At 39.5% G+C, this 23,506-nt stretch overlaps 1 protein-coding gene across 2 annotated transcripts in view; it reads right to left on the bottom strand.

Annotated features, from left to right (window-relative positions):
• The window catches only part of LOC121945171 (neurocalcin-delta A), an 85,026-nt gene that overhangs the window by 38,445 nt on the left and 23,075 nt on the right, over positions 1–23,506 (bottom strand). The window contains exon 1 of one of the 2 annotated variants that reach the window (XM_042489204.1): positions 8,424–8,742. The exons of the other annotated variant lie outside the window; for it this stretch is intronic. The gene's annotated coding sequence lies outside the window, so the exon portion shown is untranslated. Of the gene's footprint in view, positions 1–8,423; positions 8,743–23,506 lie in introns of those variants that run through there. 2 annotated transcript variants of the gene reach the window in all.

Genomic DNA, 23,506 nt, shown 5'->3' with positions numbered 1-23,506 from the left:
CAGCAATAAGTGTTTCTTTGTAAATTGAAGATCAAAAAGAAAGGAAAGGTCTCCTGCAAATTTTATCTTGGGATTTAAGGCAAAAGATTTAGTTAATTAAGAACTTTTTTTGCTTGGTTTTGCTTGCTTATCCAAAAAGTAACGAGACAACCCACTGCGGGCTGACAACAAAGTGTGTCAGGCACACAACACAGTGATGCAGGACGCAACGCACCACGCTGGGTAAATACTGTTAGTATGTCAGTCGCCCCCTTCCTTTCATTCTGACCTTTATGTTGAGTAGTGAAGGATGTCACAGCAATCTGAGCACAGTTACCACAGTGACCAACATTTCCACACTTCAGTCGAATGCCTTTCGTCGCTTGCTCTTTTAGTATAGTTGGGAATTTACACTGCACTGACACATTCTGACATCAGTGTAACATGCTCATTTAACAGTGCCATTGTTAAATATATTTAAATGCAAAACTGCTGAGGAGATCTTACAAATTCATAAACCCAGTGTGTCAAGTATCTTTTGCCAGCTGTGACATTTAATTTACCCACTGAAGTTTGAGATGAGGGGCTCTAACATGAAAGGCGCTCGCTTCGAGTGGGTGTTTATGTGAGAGGCCGCATTTTAAAACCTTTTCCACTTCAAATTAAGTCCACATGCTACACAAAGCTGTAAATTTTACCAGAAAACTTCTGACTACTAGTGATGCAGATTTGTTTGTTTGTTGTGATGTTGTTAGTTTGTTTTGATAAGCAGGTGCTTTCACAGTTTCTATCTTCCTCTCTGCCATATGCATTTCTGCCAACTGCAGAATGAATAGATGAAAATGAAGACACTGAGTTTTACAGTCTATTTTGAAGTTCACACCACACACCAGTATCGATTTTGTTAATGAAAACCATAATGAAAAATGTTTGTCTATGACCTGTTTGAAATGTATGTATGTTTTGTTTTCAGTGATGAGACAAGATGTCACTCACATGTTAGTGGAGAGCTATTGGACCATACAAGAGGTAAGAGAGTAGAGCACAACCAGGTTGGAAGACAGTGGTATATAGTCAGTGCCAAGATGTTCACTAACCTGCAAAACACACCAGAGCAGTCACAGCTGATAACTCGAGTTGTGAGCTGTAATCTGGCAGTAAATGAGCAGCTGAGTGTATCTGACTGTGGATGGTGGAGTTGCTTGAAGGATTTGTGGAGCTGGTTGGTGGTGGTGGTGGCTGTAAACAGCTAGCTCCACTTGTTCAAGCTGATCTCACAAACTGTTCATATGTTTTCAAAACATCAAAAATTTGGACTTTGCCCCACAACTTTTCCCTGGAGAAATGTGTTTGGGACCATGTGAACTTTGAGTGAACTTTAAGTAATTTTAACCCTTTGAAACCTGAACAACACCACTTTTCTTACGCTGCTTTCAGACACCATTCACAAGTATTGAAACCTTTTAACTAGAGCACATTGGTGTGATTTCTTTCAAAAACATAGGGAAAAGGCAATGAGCAAATTAGAAAAAAAAAATGATTAAGAAGAGTATTTTTTAAAACGGAAAAGGGAAAAGGCTATGTTTATAATTATATTTACATATTTAAAATTATGCTACAAAAGTACTATAAAATTTTAACCACTTTTTCAAAGGTCATTTCTTTGTTTTTTTTTTTTTTTTAAAACTTTCTTTTCTGTAATTAAAAATACATTTTTAGGTAATTTTCTTGTACCTTTTACAAATTTTCTGTTAATTTGGGGGTCATTTCTTTTTTGTTCATTGTCTTCTTCATATGTATTTAAAAGAAATCAAGCTAATTTGCTCCGGTTTCAAAGGGTTAAGGTACGTCCTGACCATGTTTTGTTTCCTAAGCCTAACCATGATTTAACTTTTTTTCTGGCTAAAACTAAGCTTCATAACTGTAAATGCATAACTTCATGTTATGGACATTTGTGATGCACTAACTCGTGTGATATCCTTTGAACTGTTGTGTGTGCAGGATATTATTTGTTATTTGTAATCTGTACTGGTTATATTTATACAGCCTATCACCATGATTCTAGTTTCCAATACTTGCATTAGTTTAATTGAATCAGTCAAAAGCGAAAAAAACATTCTGACTACAAGGAATGACTAAAAATTAACCAAACTGTAATGACTTGTCATTAACTAAAACTGGACTGAAACTATGATGGATAAAAATAACTAAAATGTGACAAAAACTAATAAGCATTTTTGTCTAAAGACTATGAGTCATTCTAAAATCACTGCCAAAGTTAACACTGCAACACACACATACACAAACACACTCACACAGAGTAAGGTGTTTCCTACAGCCTAAAATCACTTACCACTATCGCCACACTCAGCGCTGTAGGTGGAATTTCAGTAGTTTGTTGCCCTTAACACTTCGGACAGGTATTGAATTAATCAGAAACAATCTCTTTCTACAAATAATTCTCAATAATAGTTAAATGATTTAAAGTCACAGCACTTGACACATGCTCAGAGTATGCTCCATTATTTCACCCACTAATAAAAAAAGTGATAGGAATCCAGGCAGGAAAGACGTCTAGCTGCCTCCCCAAGTGCCTGTCTCCTCTGTTATCTCTGAGAATCCTTCTCACTTAAACTCTTTCTTTCCATTTCTCTCTGTTTCTGTCTCCCTCTCCGTCTCTGGTCATAAATCACCAGTTACATAAACTGCCTTCAAGTTAGTTTCCACCAGTGTTACATGAGACTCCCTTAAGTACAAAACAGGATGTTATAGAAGCCTGGTTCATATGGTTCAGCTGAGCTTGTGTTGAGCTGAATTAAACTTTTTTTCTCCTGGTTCTTTTAAATGGATGTGGGCACAAATACATGCCATACAAATACAGCTGCCTCTGTGTATGTGTAGGCTCTGTCGCAGAGAGATATCTAGTCCCCTTTTTCCATGATATAACTCAACTCTTAAATCAATTTAGACGTTTATAAAAAACCTAATGCAACACTGGATCTCTATTTGTTCCATGCAGAAACCTATTAAAACTCGGGCACTCGGACACACAGAAAAGTTCTGCATTCCAAAACACAAAGTGTTATCATGCAAATAACTGCCACTCTACTTTGAAACCCACCTGTGACAACACAGACACATTTTTGCATGCTCACAAACCCACACGTTTAGACACAGGTGGCACAGCTGATCTATATGCAGAGTTGTGAAGGCAATACCTGCAGCGCAGACAAAAGACACTGGCAGCCTTGGAACTAATTACGTTTAACAAATGCCAAAGCATGATTATGTAATTCAGTAATACTGCACTGTCTGTGACTGTGTATTTTCAATTTGCCTGAATTTCTCAGTGTAGCAGCAAAGCAGAAAACGATTATCAGACATCTGAAGATGTTTATTTTGGGTGCTTTAATTCCTAAAAGTTGATTGTCTGTCATTTGGTGATGATTTTTTAGGTTGTGACAGTTGTGGGTGGCTGTGGCATAGGAAGTAGAGCACTAATTGGAAGATTGATCCCTGACTCCTCCAGGCCGCATGTTGAAGTTTCCTCTGGCCGTGACTGTGTAGATTTGTACGAATGTTTACTGTAACTGAGCAGCAGGTGGCACCTTGTATGGTGACCTCAGCCACCAGTGTATGAATGTGTGTGTGAGTGGGTGAATGTGACTTATAATGTTAACACCCAAAAAACTGGATCAACATCAGTTTTATTTTGCAGCGTACAGACATCTTTCACAAGCTTTTCAACCCTTTCTTTAAAAACATGGGGACAAGGGAAATGAGTAACTTGACAAGAAATGTTGCACAAATAACCAAACAAAAAAAAAAAGGTAACAAGAAGATGACCTAAGAATTAGTTTAAACGGGGGTATTATTACAAAATGATCATGACACTATTATAAATTATAAACTTAGACCCCCATGTTATCAGAAATCAGACATTATTGCTCCCCTGGGGGGGGACTGTGGTTTGTTACAGTCGCTCTGAAGCCAGCATAGAGAATTATAGCAAGCAGAAATAAGCACCAACACCAGTATCTAAGAATAGAAATTATAAATACAGTAAGAGCAAACAATCTGCACAGTATGTAAATATTTTGATCTTTAAAAAAGTATGTAAATAAATATGCTCAGTATATCAGTGTGTTAACATAAATGCAAAATACAATCAGCTCTAATCTGTCAAAATTTAAATTATAAAATTAAAAAAAAAAAAAAAAAATCACAGCAGAAATAAACACGTTTCCAGCCTGGGATGAAAATGCTAATTTCAATAGTCATGACAACAGTCAAGGGGATGATTTATTTATTTATTTTTAAAACTCACCCATTATACTGTATATTTAGTTATGCATAAGTGCGGCGGGGCTGCCTGAGTGACGTGCTGTCTGTAAGGCGTCACAACTGTCTGTAAGTCAGATTCACTCTTCTTCACACAGCTTTGACCTCTCCTGTAAATATTGTCACTTCTGGCTCAAAAATAAATAGAAAAAAATAAAAATTTGGCAATGACCGAAATGCCAAATTCAGGGCGTCAAAACAGATATCCACAAACTAATGGATCACATTGTGACAGTATAGACAGAGACAAGATCAAGAGAGAGAAAAAGAAATGAATGCAACACGTGGCTGGCAGGAACACAGCAGATCATGTTGTGGTTATGTGTCCGTCTTAACCACTAAGCTGGATGCAATTAACCACCAGTCTTAATCGTGTTATCTGTTTTTAAAACAACCCAACACGCTGAACCCTACTCATTCACACTGAGCCAAAGAGTCCGGAATGCACTGGGTGTAGATGGTGGATAAGGAGTCTTTTTTAAAATAATGTGTGCCAAACTGCACCATTGTTGACTGTGTTGCATATTTGTTAAAGTTTGCCTTAAACCTTTACAAAGACGATTTTTTTTCTATCCAGCAAGATGTCAGCAGTTGCTAATATTTTGAACTCAGGCTGCAGGAAGCTGTACCTGCTTCACAGTTTGTCAATGTAACACTCTAACTCTGAACCACATACAGGAAATGTTATTGCCACTAAAAAACCTGCAACTCTACAAAGTCAACTGTTACTTGCAGGATGGATGAGAAAACTCCTAAGTTTATTGCTGTAATGTTGCCTGGTTGTTATGAGGACATTAATGAGCTCAATCTGCAGTATAACAGCATCAATCCCAGCCCAATGTAAGAGGTGTAGAGCAATTAAATAGTACTTTATGTGGGAAAACACCAGCAGTAAAGCAGTCATGCCACCAATAGACAGAGCCAGAGATAAACCATCCCCAGTGAGAAAAGCTGGATAAAAGCCCGACCTGTGCCCGGTGTGTGTCCTGTGTAAATGAAAGCCAGTGAACAAAATGAGATAATACCATGGTAACCATCTCGCCCCTCTCAGTCATCTCATTACCTCTGCTCTCATGTGAGTGTGTGTGTTGAGTTGGAGGGAAATGAAACAGTCCGTTGAAAGTATCATAAAGTTTTACTCAACAGATTCCAGTAACCTGTTCAATGGTAAGACCAAACACTACTGTGGGGGTGAGTGTGTGACTTTTTAACTTCTTCTAAGTTTAGATCTGGTTTCACATGCAGGTAAAAATTTGCAATTTGGTATAAAGAAAAGGGACTTTGTAGCTGCTCCATAGCACTATTGCTGTGTAAAAATGGCTCATGAGCTAAGTCTCAGAAGTGGTTCAATACCATGCGAGATTATAATAATCTTATAAAGTCTTACTAATTTACTTTGTGTTAAATTTGGCCACCTCCTGCACGGTGTTGCCTGCGAAAATCTTGCTGGAAAACATTCAACAGCACACACACACGCGTCAAGAGAATAATCCACTGCTGCAGGATGTCAGATAAAGCTACTGGCTGCATGCTAGAGGTGTGTGTGTCAGTGCCCCTTTCCTCACAGTGAACGCTGCCAACACACCCAGCTCACACTACACACAAAAACAGTAGATAGCAGCATGCGTGTGCACAAAGTATTTGTATTAAATTTGTTAGACGCACGTGAAGACAGAGTGTTTTTTTGTCCGTTAACTCAAAATGGCTTATTGTGCAGCTCATTTCACAACAGGAAGACACTTTTCTGAGTGATGTACCCTCGGGCTTGCACGACATTTGGAACTACTTTACACAGACAAAACACAGCAAAGAAAAACTAATTAGGGCTGGGTAAAAAAATTGATTCATCAATGCATTGCAATATGTTTTTTGCCAATTCAACATCCATTCATAAAATCTTGAAGTTGATTAATTTCGTTGTAATGACGCCCCGCTCCTGTGGGGGCAGTATGAGTGCTGCAGGAATGTGATTGACGTTGTTTAGAGGCCCCGCTTCACCCCCGAACAATGTCTGCTGTTTATTCATTAAAATTCTGACAGTAGTGCGAGGTAGCAGTGTGTTAAAATCAGCGCCAACAACATTAAAAGCCGACGTTTGGATACACAAAGTCGATAGTAGTTACGTGGTGTGTGAGCCTCGTGAGTCAGTGTTAAAACAATGCAACATACGTAATTACCTACGTAAACATTTGAGCCGACAACATGCAGATGTTTTGCAACCTGTTGCTAACGCTAAAGCTGTGGATCACACACAAATGCAGGTTGACAAATCATGCATAAATGTTTATTACTTTTGTTAAGTTCAGCTCAGGCAAAAATGTGCACTTTTCTGTACTTTAAACTTATTTTAGTTTTAATTTACATTTAATAAAGAATAATGTAATGGTAAAATAAGTTTTGGTGTCAGTTTGTGCTAAATCATTACAGATAATGCACGCTTTATTGAACACATATCAGAAGGTATTCTAATGAATTATCTGGGTATTTCTGACATCAACACACATAACTGAATCGATATCGAAGCAACTGGATCAATATTGAATCGAATCGAAATCGAATCAAGTCATGACCCAAAGAATCGAAATTGAATTGAATTGTGAGGTTCTTGACAGTACCCAGCCCTAAAACTAATATGTGCCTTTAACTAAAGCTTGCACAAATAACTGAGTGTCAAAACTCATGTTTCTTTTAGTCTGCTTCTGTGACTCTCAGTAAAGTAAAACTATCCAGAAGACACATTGTCATATATGGCATAAATGCACGTGTATTCATCATTTAGGAGATACAAGAACTCCTTAAAACCCATTGTATATTTATCTTTATCTACCTTCATGCTATTCAAAGATAAAAAATACTTGCATTCAAATAGCCCATGTATGGTATTATGTCACAACAACCCCCACCAAACCAAACCGTAAATCCAATTTAATCTGCACGGCAAATCCAAATTTGTGTCCTAATCTGAGCATTTAATTGGATGGAGTCAGGAGATATCGGCAACTAGAATACTTCAGCTGGTGACAAAGACCTGTTACATGCTCTTGGCTCGTCTCCACTCCATTAAATTGGAGGAGGGAGGCACTGCTGAGGAGAGTGAATGAGAGATAGTCTCGCAGCAGAAGAGTTCTAGTGAAGTACAGAGCGAAGGAGGAGGACAGAGAGAGAAAAGTGTGGAGTATTGGAGAGAGATGCAAACCACTTGTTATGCACATTTCCCTTTCTTTCCACCCTATTTGGGCTAAATGTGGGCTGGCATGCTATTGTTTGAGGCACGCAGGGAGGTGTGTGTGTGTGTATGTGTGTGTGCTGGGCAAATACAAGGGGGGGGGTTCTCAGGCGAGACACTTGTCAATAATATTCCAAAAAAAAAAAAAAAAAACGTGTTAGAAAAAATGCCCTTATCTCACCCTATAACTGAATTTCTTCAAAAAAATAAATATCACAGCTGACCTGTGACCTGAAGTTACATTTTTGCAGCACATACCTCTGAGGCTTTCCCATCTCCCTCCGAGGGGGGCAGGTGGCAGCTGCTCTGCCCCCCTCCCTCCCTGCCTGCCTGCCTGCCTCCAACTCTTCGGCAGACACAGCCAGCAGTTCCAGCCCACACTACTGCCTCTAACATTAGCAACGCTTTGAGAGGAAAAGCCATGTGGAGCTGCCCATCACTTCCAGCTACACAACACACTCGGCCCCCGTAATGATCACACTCTCCTCTCTCTCTCTCTTCTATCGTGCACTCACTTCCTGCAGGGGGGTTTGAAAACAGATCTGGCTGGCTGTGTGTGCTGAGAAAGAAAGCGACTAGTCTTCGTGATCACACCCTGATCAGGGAGCTCCCTGGAAACCTCAAACATCACACTGTGTTTCTGCACTTCTTTGACTCGTGTGTTACGCCAAATGATTAAGAAGTGCAAATAAGAGTTTTCCCTGACATGCACAGAGCACTCTCAGTCAGGGAATTTATCTAAAAAGACAACTTCCCTTTGCACAAGTATGTGACTCACCAAGTAAAAGCTCTCCTTTATTCAGCTTTAACTTACTGCACACCCCTCTGGAAGCTGCTAAAACACACAATACACACACACCAAGAGAAAACAGCTTACCTCACTTTGTAGCAAGCCGTTCAGCAGTCCATCACCCAGCACTTTCTCTCAAGACTCAAGTTTGTGGAAGCAGCAGGAGCAGCAGAGGAAGAAGCAACAGGCAAGAATAAAGACCAGAAAGAAACAGAGCAACAGAGAGAGAGAGGGGGAACAACAGCACAGGGGGGAGGAGAACACGGACTGAGCGACTGAGACAGAGCTAATGGTGACTGACAGACTCCCAGAGACGCCTCGTCTGAGCAGGAGGTACGTTAAAAACCCACAAACTAACTCGCTCCTCTGCCCGTCTGCCTCTCCAGCTTGACGTCAGCATGGTCACATGACCTCGCTCTGGTGTGGAGGGGAAATGAAAAAAGGGGAGGGGAGACGGGGAGACAGAGAGAGAGAGAGAGAGAGAGAGAGAGAGAGAGAGAGACAAGAGGGAGAGACGGAGAAGCCTGTGTTGCCGTGGTAACAGGCACACTGCACTGCAATGATTTCAATAGGTCATCTGACACACACACACACACACACACACACACACACACACAAAGATTCTTACATACAGAGGAGATGGTAAAAGACGAGCTGAGTGCTGCAGACAAACTAATGGAGAAAAGGTGAACAGTGAGGAGGAGCGACAGAAAGGAATGAAGAAATAAAGCTGATACTCGGTGGTTCGAGTTTCCTTTTTTTCTCCAACTCACAGAAATAAATGCAATTTGAGATGGAATGTGCACCAGACAAACTACACTTTTGAACTCGTGCTTTCGAGCCTCTTACAAGCCACTTTTAAGCTGTTAACATCAAGTTTGTTTTTAAAACAATTTATAACCTTTTTGAAGGGGCACTAATGCACAGAAAGGGGGGATTTTTATTGTATTAAAAAATTTTCAATGACAAAATCAGGACTTTCAAAACCACCTTAAATAGACTGTTAAAAACTGCTCAGCTCTGTACTCGCTGACCTTGAACTCTGGACTTTACAACTTGGTACTAATCTGACAAGCATTAAATTGTGATGCACTATTGTGTGTAGCTTTTTATTGTTTTGTATGTGTAGTTTTATCTTGTATTGTCAGTCTTGTGTCTTCTACTTGTATAACTTTATATCATGTGTTACTGTGTGTATTATTTGTCATGTGTGCTTTCTCTTCTTCATGTACAGCTTTGTATTATCATGTCACTGTGCTGTGTATTTGTCTGCAGATGCAAATTAGCTCTGAGCTATAATCTGGTACAGTGCATCAAATGGTAACATTTAAACTGTACATGTTCCTTTTAAATGAAACAAATAAATACAAATACAAATGTTCATCATGGTTTGGTTCAAAAGACAGCTGGGCTTATGTTATCAGAACACAACTTTAATATTAGAAATTAATCTTCTCTCTATGTTGTTACTCTCATACGCCCAAGAATCTTTATTCCCTTCACGACTCCAGTGATTTATTCAACACATGACTAATAAAAGAACTATATCTGTACAAAGGAGAGTGGAGAAGAAATGAGTAAGAAACTAAATAAGCTTCATGATTACTTTAGGGAAGTGGGGAATACAGTAGCTCCAGTTTCAATTGCGTTTTTATTACATTTATATCATAATGTGACGAGACAGGCTGAAGCAACGCACCTTGACAAAAAGACCAGATTTCAGGTATAATATGATTTACAGCCAACAGTAACAAGGAAATCAGCAACGGTGGCAATCAGGGAGGGGATATGGGTATGATTACAACTCCATGTCTCATTAGCAGAGTTAATGATGCACATCGGCCCAGACTCTTTCAGGTAGCAGAGTTTGGCAGAGACTTCTGTCTTTGCACAATAACAGATTTCTACTCAAGCACACTTGACGCTGCGAGATTTTGCTGTGAGTGAATTATTCACAAGTAAAGCAATAGTTTGAGACTTTGGAAAGTACACCTTTTCACTGCTGTGAGAGGATTGAAACCACAGTCAAGTCTGTATGCTAAATATGAAGCTACAGGCAGCACTGCATTTGGCATTGCTGAACATAAAGACTGGAAATAGAGGGAAACAGCTGGGCTCCATCCAAAGACTACAAAATCCATCACCTGTCAACACCTCTAAAGCTCATCAAGTTACATATGTAGGAGCGCTGAGGCAACTTTGCAGTGACTACAGGACTCCGGTCACTGCTGCAAGCCAAGAACAACCCTGTAAAAACCACATCCTGTTGTTTTTACACTGTGGTATTAGTACAATATAAATAAACTAGATAAAAAGTGTTAGGTAGTGAGCTTTCCAGGTTCTAGAAGGCAGATTTTAGTGTTTGTGCTGAGCTAAGATAATGAGCTGCTGCCAGTTCCCCAAACTATTCTTTAAAAATAATGGTAATCTCTGAACAAAAAGCTACATATTTATGCAGAATCTGTAAGCAACGGGACAGAAGTTTGGTATTAGAAACATTGTGGTGTCAGTTTGTAGCCAGAGTAGAATTGACCAATTACGTTTAAGTGGCAGGTAAAAAGTCAATGTGGACAAAAGAGGCGGACCATACTGGCTGAAATGCGATCTCAAAACCCATTAGCTCCACATCAGATTACCTGAAGGGCAGCATTTACATCTGAATGTCCAATTCATTAAAGATACTGCCTTAATGATATTACACAGCACACATGCCCATTAAGTTTTAGAGTTGAATGCAATTTGCCCTTTTTTGCATCTGATTGCAATTATCCACTTGTAAGAAATTAATGTTGCCTTTGCACCAACAACACAGTAGGTACAACAATAGCAAATAGAAAACTTCAGTGGGAAAGTGATATTCTCATTCAGCATGCCTGGCACACCTTCACCTGGCTTCAATCACTGCTGCCATGATCACTGGAAAATCTGGGCATGACAACACCTTCAGTATGAATGTGCTTCAGTTACCATCAACTCTCTGAAGACAATAATAATTTCAATGTAACTGCGTGTGTTTATTAGCACTGATCCTTGTGAACAGGCGTGTATATCTGCATAGAATGACAGCGACACGGGGGTGGTTCTGTTTTTTTAATCTTTTTTTGGCATCTTTTAAATGCCTGTGTGTTGCTCTAAATTTGGACATTTTTACGGGTCCGTGAATGCAGCGCAGCAGGCACAGCTTCATGAGTTCTTCCTTTTTCCTCAGCAGCAGTTTGCCACTTGTGGGGTGGATAACTGATCCATCGATCTGTTCACAGCTGATCAGATCACATGGATGGATGAGCGGAGCAGTTTGTAAGTCAAATTAAACTTTCAGACCCCGCAGAATGAATGGTTAGCTTTCACTTTCAATGTGGCTTATGTTCTGCTGCGCTGTCTCTGTCCCAAATGAGCTACAAATAGCCCAACAGTACATATATTCTTATAGCACTTCTGCTAACCAGTTCAGCTCAAAAAATGTATTTGTGGTTGTGGATTTCGTTGTGTCAGCCTGCCACACATAAATGAATGTGTGGGAAACCCTGACATTACTTAATTTAAACAAGTGGAAATAGCACAGGAGCACTGAGATGCTATTTGCTTGGCAGCCCAATTAGAGGTGCATTTCACCCTTTGCAGGTGCTTTGAGAATGACACAGTTTCTTTTTGTCTTATTTGTGCAGGTTTAGCAGCCACAAAAGCCAAACAATCCATTGCAATTTGCTCATATGTCTTTTGTTGCTTTTATCTATTATACTTTAATTAAATCCGAGCAGTCAACCATCATGTTGCAGGCACTCAAGTACAAAAACTCTCTGTATTTGGAATTTACACATAGTCATCTGTTAAAATGTCACCTCACCTCCACTTCCAAAATCTGCTTTGCATTGTGTGAAGTTTATCTGGGGCAGGGCTTGAGTATCGGACAAAGACTTGAGGGTGTGCAGTGTGGGAAGACAAACTATTTGAGACCCTCTTTAACCCCCCCCCCCCCCCATCCTCCACTGACCCAAGCTGTGAGTATGAACAGCTTTGGGCTGATTACATTCATCTGAATAGCATCTGCTTGTCCGTTGAATGGAGCGCAGTGGGGCCCAGATTAGGGTGGGGTAGCTCGGAGGGTGGAGCGAGGTCAGCCAAGTGAGAACCACCCCCAGCTGGACTGCTGTGAGTGAGGGTAAGCGCGGCTGAGTAAGAGGCACAAGGAAAGAAACGCAAGCTGAAATGCCACACAAGGCAGAGAGAATCGACACGGTGAAGGGAAAAGTCATTTAATAAAGCCTGCAGCTATACATGACTGCAAAGATCCTGCTGGGGCGTAAAGAGGAGACAAGAGTGAGGAGAACACCAAAGCACAAAGAGATCAGATGATGTAAGACACTGAAATGAGAGTCTGAGTGTCAGGTGGGTAAATTGGTTGAGGGATAAAAATCATTTAGACTAAAGCTAGAGTCCTGGGATTAGTGGGCTGATGGGTGATGCTTTAAGGTGAAAACATGGTGACTAAGAGTAAACCTGGGGTAAGGGATAGTCTACTATGTTGAAAAAGCCAAGATGTACCAGTATAACCTGTTTATACACAAATCTGGGAAAATAGCACAAGTCACCATTACTACAGCGGCATCTCCCTCCTTCTCGAGCATGTTTGAATGCAAGCTGCAGCTCTTTATTGATTTTGCTAGCTAATGTTAGCTAGTACAGTAACTGTAGTAAAGTTACATTACAGCACTTCATCGCTTGTTTATATATGTAATATGTACATTTGAATAACGTTAAGATCACCATACATAGTACCTTCATCACTAAATTTATCCAACTCCCCATGCTGCTGTCATCATAACGTTATTGTTTAATACTATGTCTACAGATGTCAGCAGGCAACAGTCTAGATGTCGGAACACACAAATTGGTCGCCAGATTCGTTTATGGGGTGTCCTTAGAAGGAGGAATGCTGGCCATTAAAATGAAGGGTTGGGGGATGATAAAGTGATGGTATTTGTTGGTATAGCAGGTAAAAAAACTGAAGAAATTCATTTACAGATTTAGGGCTGGGGCGACGCGTCGACGTAATCGATTACGTAAATACGACGATTCGCGTAATGTGCGTCAATGCATTGCAACGTTTCACACAGCACGCGCCATGAGAGCGTGAGAAGCGCCATTCATGTTTCTGTTTCAGCACTCATATTATCAAGTTAGAGCGTGCACACTGCTCGCCTGAGCAGCGCCTGTCAGGCGCGTCTCTGCTGCGTTTCAGCTGCAGCACATCTTTACACGTGACGCTCGCGTTTGTTGACTCTGTACCACTTTATACTGCAGTTTAAAGCCTGTCTGTCACAGAGATGAGGAAATATAAAGATGTTGGTTTTACCTCAACTTCCTTGCTTCCCTTTCAAAACAAAAGTTATCTGACTGTGTCTCTGTGGACAGAATGCCATCAGCTGCTGATACAATGCATTTTATTTTGAAACATTTACAGGACGGGGTTTTCAGCTGTGCAGGAGCTTGTATAACTTCATAAATGAGTGGAATCTGTTCTTATAAATATGAAAATACAGCACTCATGTCAGCAGGCAGTGATATGCCTTAAAGGCTCAGTTAAGGCTGGACTATTTTGATACAGAAAGAATGTACAAGTTATAATTATTTCTGTTAGAGAAAGGTTATAGTGTTATTCAAATTACACTAATTTTACTGTTTTGTTGGACTTCTAGATTTGAGGTTTGTTACTGTAACAAAGAGTAACTATTTTTTTATTCCTCCTAAAAGTGACTTGTATTTTAAATTGTTTTATTTATGTGGCTGTTGGATTGCTAAATGTAGATGCACTACATCCCTTTTACTTGAGTGGAACAAGCTCTTGCATTAATTTTATTTTGGAGAGACTTTATATCAGACTGTAAAAGACAGATTACCAGTTAAGACTGGGCTATTTTTTATTGGGGAATAACGCCCTGCAGCGTTTTAAAATGTTATTTTTGTTAAATTTGTTGTTATATTAATCGATTAATAAAAAAATAATAGTTATAGCAATAAAAAAATAATTGATAGATTAATTGAAAAAATAATTAGTAGATTAATCGATCAAAAAATAATCGTTAGGTGCCGCCATATACTGATTACATTTCAGCACTGCATGTTTCATGTTTTCAACCCTGCATACTTGGACGATCACTGTGGAAAGTGGGCATGACTGTCAGATTATTAATATGAAAGCCCCCCAGGAAAGATTTGGGATTACAGACCACCTCATCTGACCTTTTGAAAGAGTCTTTCAACTACTTCTCAGACTCTCTGCACAGCACTCTGAGGCATGCAACCAGCGTCTCTCTGTGTGTGTGTGTGTGTGTGTGTGTGTGTGTGTGTGTGTGTGTGTGTGTGTGTGTGTGTGTGTGTGTGTGTGTGTGTTAGGATGTTGGGTGGGTAACCGGCACTAGAGGGAATTCCTTCCTCCTGAAGACTCAGGAAGCAACAGCATGGGCGGAAGAGAGAAAACAACTTCTCTTTCCGAGGCAAACCCTTTAGAAGTGTGTTCCTTTGGAAGAGGAAACACTCCCCACACTGTCACTGTTAGAAACTCGCTTCCAAATAACTCTATTATTGTCTGCAGCCAGTTTCTAAAATCAGTGTAGGGTAGAAAAAAATCAAGAAGAAACAATAGACTCTCAGAAATTCTGGGATGAAACTGAAAATGAACCCAAAACAAGCCACACTGACAGATGACAAATGCATGCCTATTGTTATGTTAAAATAATTTTGTAAAAGTAGTGACTGGGCAGTGAGACCTAAGGGAGGCTGAATGTTGGATCTGTATCAGAGAGTGGACATGTTAATCTCAGCAGTTGGGCTGGAGGTATTAGATAACAAGAGATTATGAACTGGATAATCAGATGTCAGAGAGGGAAGTCCTAGAACTCTTAACAAGGTCTGAGTGTCTTATCTAACAAATCAATGACACACACACAACCACACACACACACACACACACACACACACACACACACACACACACACATGTTATCCTTACAATCCCACAGGATGCTATTAGTGTTTCATCATTCATCTCAAAGAATATGATGAAATATTTTGAGAGAAGCACTGCTGGATGGAGGCTTAACCTAATGAACTGGACTGAAAAATGAAGCCAACACTTAAGCATGAAAATACTGCAGTTCCTTAAACAGCCACATGAAGCTGGCTCCAGAAGTCAATCCCCACACACCAACATGTTAAATGCTGACCTCTACAATAGAGATAAACATGTTTACAGCCTGGTACAAAACAAAGTTTTGGTCTCTATAGACTAATTGTAATATTTATGACAACAGTGCAAGGGGTGAATTTTTATATAACTTTACATTTTATCATTTACATTTTATTAATGCTTTAAGTTACGCATATTAAAGGGTGGGGCTGCTTTCAGTGCAGGCTATCTGCAAGGCTCCACTACATTCTGAGTCAGACTGTCCCCTCATTCAACCATAGCTCCTCTCCTCAAAATATGTTCACTTCTGGCTCCAAAAACCAAGATGGCAATGGCACAGTGAGCAACTGTGAAGAGAGGCTGCGATAGGCATGAAATGAGTGGTTTTAACTTGATATAAATAGATTTCTTTTTGGGTAGCTCATTCTCCATCTCTGTGACCTAAGCCACTAACAGGTTTAACCATGTGCTAAAATGCACTTGGTGGTTACCCTGCATATCCTGTGTTGCATTAGACAGTTATAAGCTCTCAAGATATCAGAATGCAAAGTAAGGTCAAAAGTATTCTCTGAAACAGCGAAGAAAACAATGGCAGAAAGATTTAAAGAGGAACTTTCTATGCCATTTCCATTTTTTTCTGCTTTTTCTGATATCAGGATTAACCTTGAGCTTCTGGGGTAACACGCCACTGCGCTGTGGTTTGTGCTATCTGAATTTGAGTTGCTCCAGAAGGCAACTAATGCTAACTATAGCTAAATAAAGGTCTGTGTGTCACAGCATCAGCCAGCTACCACGACAGGTAGAATTATAAATATACCACAAGCCTTTTTGCTGACAGTATACAAAGATGACTCTACAGGCAGTGTGAACAGGCAGACAGTAATTGGCCTAAACTAAGCACCGCTAAGCTGAAGCCGGTAACAGAGCTCTGCAGTCAGCTTCCCAACAAACCAAAACTATTACTGCAGCACCAGTCTATTTTCTGTTGTATCCCATTTTAGAAATCTCCTAGTATCACTGCTGACTGTGTTTTCTAAAAATAACATACTTCTTCGACATATTTGTCAGTTGTGTCTAAACAATCAGCGACACAAGCACAAGCACGCACACACACACACACACACACACACACACACACACACACACACACACAAGCAGATAAAAGGAATATTAAATATGCCTAATGGAAACACATCAATTTGAAAAAACTCCCATTCATCACAAAAAAAGTTTTTTACACTTACATGAGGTGGTATTTCAGGTAATTCAAAGCCATATTTCTCAAAACTGCAATAGAAACACTTTTCGCTCATATGATGTACAAAAAAGTGTCGGTAGGAATTGGCTCCCTTGGGTATGATGCAGCAAGTGCTACAAGAAGTGTATTGCATTGCTTAATTTTTTTTGAATCCATAATTCCTCTGTGAAATTGTGGACTGTCATTTCCCAAAAATCCCTCATATGTAACCGCTCCCACGTATGAGGGGCTTGCTTTTCCAATATAGCTCGCATTACATGCCTTTGTTGCTTTGATTGGAAAGAATGACGGCTAGTGCGGTGGCTGCAATAGAAATAAACCTGCTAATGTTTCGAGCATCAATCACAATGCTTCTTGGAATGTTATCATGAGAGGAGAAATCCCATAACATCACTCAGTGGAAAGCAGTCATCTCGCAACTGTGTTTTATTGACACTTTGAAAATATTACTTGAGTTTTGCGCAAATCTGTAATGGAAACCCGCCTGGAAACAGAGGATTCACTCAGAATGTGATAATAAAAGAGCAGAGAAAGAGAGAAAGACTACATCAGCCCTGCAGTAGATTCAAATGCTAAATTTTTGTTACAGAAAGAATAAAGAACTGAGAAAAAGTATCGCTGGGTACTGCTGTCACTTCAAATATGAACGGTACCCAGTCCTATTCAAAACGTACAGAGACAAAAGGCAAAATGAGAGAGACTGACGGGATAGACCCAGAGTTTCTCAGTTCTGAGTTCAGTCAGAGGTTGAGCTGAACACACGCTACACACTCCAAACTTCAGTGTCTGTCCTTGTGAGATTCTCAGAGAGCTACTTTGTGGAAACTCCTTGAAACTCATCCTTATCATTTCAAAGGTTTTGGCGTGAAGGTCAACAAGTGCAGCTTTAGGTGTCAGACGCTCCGTTGCTGTGGAGGAACGGTTTGGAACATCAAGCATTTCTGTCAACACAAGACCGAGGCAGCACGTGGTGACTACAGTGATGTGGAGAATGTGGTGTTGCGTAATTACAAGCGTCGCCTTTCTATGTAACTGCCAATTACAACACATACAGGAATCAGCAGAAAGCTGGCGGGCAGACAGGGAAGTGAATTCATCTCCCACGCACCATATGGTTATGAATATAACAATGCACTGTCCTGAGAGGAGACACAGAGGGAAGAGGACATCCTCATACACCCCCTACCATCCAGACATGTAAATGTGCAGCCAAGCATAATCTCAAATACTGCAGGGAACCTTGTCTAAAGAAGATGTATTGTCCACACAGTCTACTGCTTGTGACGACACACTCCTTTATCCTTTGGCAGTGTGTCAGAGTCTCTTCCAAACAGCAGCTGCTCTTGAAGCTTTACGTGTACATCACAGTACAGTAGGTTAATTGACAGCTCGCTGAAATGAGTAGACAAGATTGTACAAAAACAAATCTTCTCCTTATGTGTTATGTAACGGCAGTACATGAGGTGGGCGAGCCGATGCACCTCGCTGAACAGGCTAATCCAATGTACCACACTGCGTGCCAAAACAAATGACGAAAGCATTTCAGTGTTGTGTAATAAAATATGTTGATGTAAATTAATACAAGATAAAAACTAAAAAACAAAAGAAACCACCATTTGTCTATTAAGGGGGCATTGAATTATAGTGGATAGAAAAACAGAGTATTTTTAGAAGATATTAGCGATAAAACTGAAGCTCTGACATAGCTACACATTCTCATGAAGTGAACATTAGCGGTGGTACTGGTAACTGTTGGGATATCACGCAAAACTCATATAAGCTGGTACTACTATATTAACACTTCATATAAACTAAAGCCATTTTGACACAGATACCACACTACAGGGTTGCTACGCAGTCCCTTCTTTCTGCCATCTTTCCATTTTTACACACATCAAACCAAACAACAGCGACAACATGTCCATCCAATATGTTATTATAGACAGCATGCTGGCATCGCAAAATCAAAAGAGGTGTAACACAGCAGCAACAGCCTTGAGTCCAATTTTGAGAGACTGGATTTAGTCTGATTTCAATCTAATGTGTCTACATTTATTTTAAGTCTAGTTTTAGCCAGACTAACACAATAATTTCCCTTTTTCTAACATCGTGTAAACATATTGATTATTTTAACAATTTGTGGACATCTACAGCCACTGTCCATCTTCTTTGAGTTAATTACTAACTGCTACTAACTTCTTTTAAAATCTCCTGCGGTGGGTCGCATGCATAAAACGCAGTCAAATTGTCACACCCATCCAGCCCATGATCCATCCTGCTTGCTGTCCCTTTTACATAGACCTTAATTTGGTGCTGTTACTGCCTCAGGTGCTGGCTCAATGGTGAGAAAACTTTGTCTCCCCCTTCTGTGATTGAACCTTTCATACTGAACTGCCAGGTGGCAAATCAGCATGATATTCCATGATATTTCCCTAGTGTAAAAGGGGCTTAGATAACTGAATTGAAAAAGTGTCTGAATTAAAGTATATTTTCAGTACTTCTTATTTAACTATATTCTCAATGAGATCCTTAGATCCAAATCCAGGAATAGAATTTTTCATAATCAAAATGAGGTCTCCAAAGAGAAGAGGAATTTATCTTCCTAAATCCCTTTACACGAAATGAATGTCTACCTGTTCTCCTATACATATACACCTGACCGAGGAGAAGATGACGAAAGTTACAAGAAGAGAAAAGATGGACGACTCACCAAGAAAGATGAGCTATAACTCTTTTTTGTTCATTTTGAAATGTCATGCTTTTACTGTGAAACCTTCTACAGCTTGATTTGGCAATACTGAACTCGATCATGGTGATGCCAAAACAGAAAATAAAATTTGATATGAGAGAGAGACAGAAAGAGACACACTGTGGACGCATTGCCCACTGTCCTCCTCCATCTCTCGCTTTAGTCTTGTTTTGCGTCACCCGTGTTTGGCCATCCTGGTTAGACAACCTGCTACACTAAAGTAGTTGTCAGAGCTCTGGGCAGTTGGAAGAGTTTTTTATGCTGAAAGTGGTGACTGTAACATTTTGTATGAAGTAATAAACTGGCAGAAGAAAGTGGAGTAAAAATTGTTGATGCTATTGAAAACAGCAAAGTTACTATTAAGAGAATTTATTTTAGCATTAGAAATATAATGGAAAAAATTATGCATCTACTATGCATTTGAACAGGTGCAGAAAATGCTTTCATTCCAAATGTATCAAAACAGCACTCAGGCGTGTGACTCATTCCATCTGCCTTAATGCCATTAAAAATCAAACAGCAGTGGTTATGAAAAAAGCCGCCATGACAGGTTGTTGCCCTGAAAATTACCCAGTATCTGCGTACATTAGTAAAGCAGCCACTATAACTCTCAGACTGTTAGTGTTATGTGCTTGGATAGAGGTAGTCTTACAATTTCAGCAGCAAAGAGGATAAATACAACACAACCTTTACAACTGTGAAGTGTCAATGATTAAAGCTAGAACAGACTTTTCATACAGATAATGTAAGACTTGACAGAAAGTAAAACCCATTGAAAAACTGAGGTAATACAGAGGACAACACACTGGACAATAGGTTAAATGCGATTAAAGAGTCACTTATGAAGTACCAGAATACAGCCACGGTAGTGGCTACGTGAAGCTAAGCTGCTGGGTTTATAATGTACCTGCAGCATATGCTCGATGTAGATACATACCCACTGCTGTACCCTGATGTGTACCTATGTACCTAAAATTCTTTAAATGTCACAGCAATGTAGAACTTTTTATTTTTGTAAACCGAAAACCATTTTCCTCAGTGGAAACAAAGCTTTTACTTACTTTTACTTCCCAGATCAGAAAAAATATATTATAAAAACAAAAAAGCCGCCACAAAAAAGCATTGTTATTCTTATGTGTGATTCACTTTGGCTTCATATGAGTAATAGAAAAGTTTGCCAGCCACTAGGCTAATTTATGCAATGAAAAATGTCAAAGGTGTATGCTATTAGCATGTTGAATAGAGAAAATGTGTCAAATAAAAGGCAATTGTATTATGTGTTAATTGTGAGTTATAACTGAGCAGAATTTTGTACTCAAAAAACGTCCCCATTAAACCATGTTTTATGTGTGTTGTTATGTTTTTTTTTTTTTTAAATTAATCAAACTTTACGGCACTTGACAGAAACTCAATACAGTGGCATAGAAACCCCACTGCTAACTGGAGTTTTGGCGATGTAATTGCACAGAAACCATACAACACACACCAGACACACCACCATACAAGTACAAATACTCACAGTAGGCCAATGGCATAAGCAATGGCTGATGGGAATGTTATATGGTTTCTAGGTATTTGGTCATATACCAAAGTAACAGAATAAGTGATGAGGAGTAAACAAACTTGAGGCACTCATGCATGGAGCAGGAACAAATGCACTTAAATTAAGTATAAAAGCCTTTATCTAGAACATGACTACATGCATTAAAAAGCTAACTGGTGTCCACCCTAAGATTCATCAGGGTTCAATAGACTATGTGATACTTTGACTTGAGGATCACCAAAGTTACCAGAGATCATCCTAAATGTCCAGATTTCATGGAAATCCATCCTACAGCCTTTGAGACATTTCACTTAAATCCCCCAAATGTCATTTGGTGGAGCTAGAGAAAAAGTCAGTGGATCATTTTAGTTATTTGGATTCATTATATGCTGCAATTTGGGCAGAAAAGGGAAAGAAACTGAGTAGCAGAGAAGTGCTGAACACAACAAACTCTACTCCACAGAGTGGTGGTGGTGAGTTAACTTCACAGGACCGGAGTAAATTTCAGGTGAGCCGTTCAACCTGATGAACTGGATTATAAAGTTATTCATACAACACACATCACTGTTTGCTAATCCCTGATTCATCCATTCAACCGTGGTTACAGATCATCATCCTAGATACATAATGAGATAATTCCTGGATATGAACTACAGATTTATCATCTTTTTGGTAAGTTTTGTTTACTATTCTCACACATGTGATGCTGATGGTCCAAATGCCAAGTCAAATTTAAACGAATGAATAAACAACAAACACTTCAAGTGTGTCAAAGTGGCATTACAGCTCTGGCTGCTAATAATTATATTATTGCATATATCTTCATAATCCAAAGTGCTAAGAAGACTGTTATTTACAGATGATATCTATTTAATCGCATTTATAGCTGGGGAGGTGGGCTGTGAACAAAAGAAACTGGAAGTGAAAAAAGGTTTGTTATACAATCTGCAAAGTATCTCAAGAGTTACTCAACAGCATTAACAACCCACTCCATCCTCTGTGATTCAGGAGCTATAAACAGAAGAAAAGATGGATGACCAGTCTGTCCCATCTATTCTTCTTTTATGGCAGACGGCAGGCTCGGTGCACAGAGAGGATTAAGCAGAGCCCACTGTCTCGGTCTCTCTCTTATCAGGGAGCAGCAGGTTGGAAGTCAGGAGCAAGAATATGACACATCACCACCTCCCCTATGAGTCACGCTCTGGTCCTCTGCTCACTATTGCTGATGCACACATGCATACAGACTCCACACACACAATGAATACATACACACAAACCCAACTTACACATTCACACACACACACACACACACACACACACACACACACACATGCTCCCACACATGCATCAATAATATTCAAACAGAAATAGAGCTGTTGTCTCTGCATATTGATGACTGTCTACTGGCATGGAGGGGATGGACAGATGCAACTCGCCTATCAAATGTCAGACACAACGAGGTTCGTAGCTCACAGCAGCAGCCGTGACTTTTTTATTTTTTATTTTTACTGGCCAACCACTTCCTGTGAGTCACACAGTTTTTCCAACTTTAGACACATCACTTGTTGTATTAATACATAGGTAAAGTAGCTGGTGGTGTTTTTGTATTTAAAATATGGACAATGGCAATGTTTGAACAGTGCAAATGGATGATTGTCAGATAATTACTTTGAGGGCCTGAAATGGTTTGTTGATTTATCGATGAATCAATCAGCAAAAAAATAATCTGCAACTAGTTGTGTTTTTGTTGCTGCTTTTTGCTGCTAGTCTTTGTCACATATCATTACAGACTATCTTTAGGTTTTAATGGTTGGGAACAAAACATTCTAAGACATCACCTTTTGCTCTAGGGCATTATAATGGGCATTTTTCACATTTGATAGACTATAATTAATTGAAAAAAATGAGAACATTAATTGATAACAAAAATAATTGTTAGCTGACAGCCAAAATCGCCATAAATGGCTAATGTGCATTCTGCAACTGAGCAGTCATGTGTTCACAGTATGAATTAAGGTTTTTATTATTATAAAGAAGTCAATGTGTTTATATGTTTATTTAAACATGGAGAGAGACAAAAAAAAAAAACCACACAATGCTGCGTGGGTAACTGTGTGTCATTATTATTATTATTTGAACAATACATCAGTTTAACAGTGCAAATACAAAGTGATTCAACTATGCTGGTGTTATCAGAAATAGATGTTACATTAGATAATGAATCAAAAGCATGGATGTCTCATTTCTCTAAAAATGTGTTCCGTCTCCTTGCGTCTTCAGCTGGAGGGACAATGATGCAAAGAGAAGGCGCAAGCAAGGGAAAAATACGGGCTGCAGCAGTAAAATATATTTTAGCCACCTAAACAAATTCCCACCTAAAAAAAATCCACAACAGATCCTAACTATTCCTTAAACCCTTTAGAACCTCTTTAAT

The sequence above is a fragment of the Plectropomus leopardus genome, chromosome 7 (assembly GCF_008729295.1).
Source record: "Plectropomus leopardus isolate mb chromosome 7, YSFRI_Pleo_2.0, whole genome shotgun sequence".
Taxonomy (NCBI): Eukaryota; Metazoa; Chordata; class Actinopteri; order Perciformes; family Serranidae; genus Plectropomus; species Plectropomus leopardus.
The sequence above is the reverse complement of the archived record's forward strand: the minus strand, read 5'-3'. Positions and strand labels throughout refer to the sequence as shown.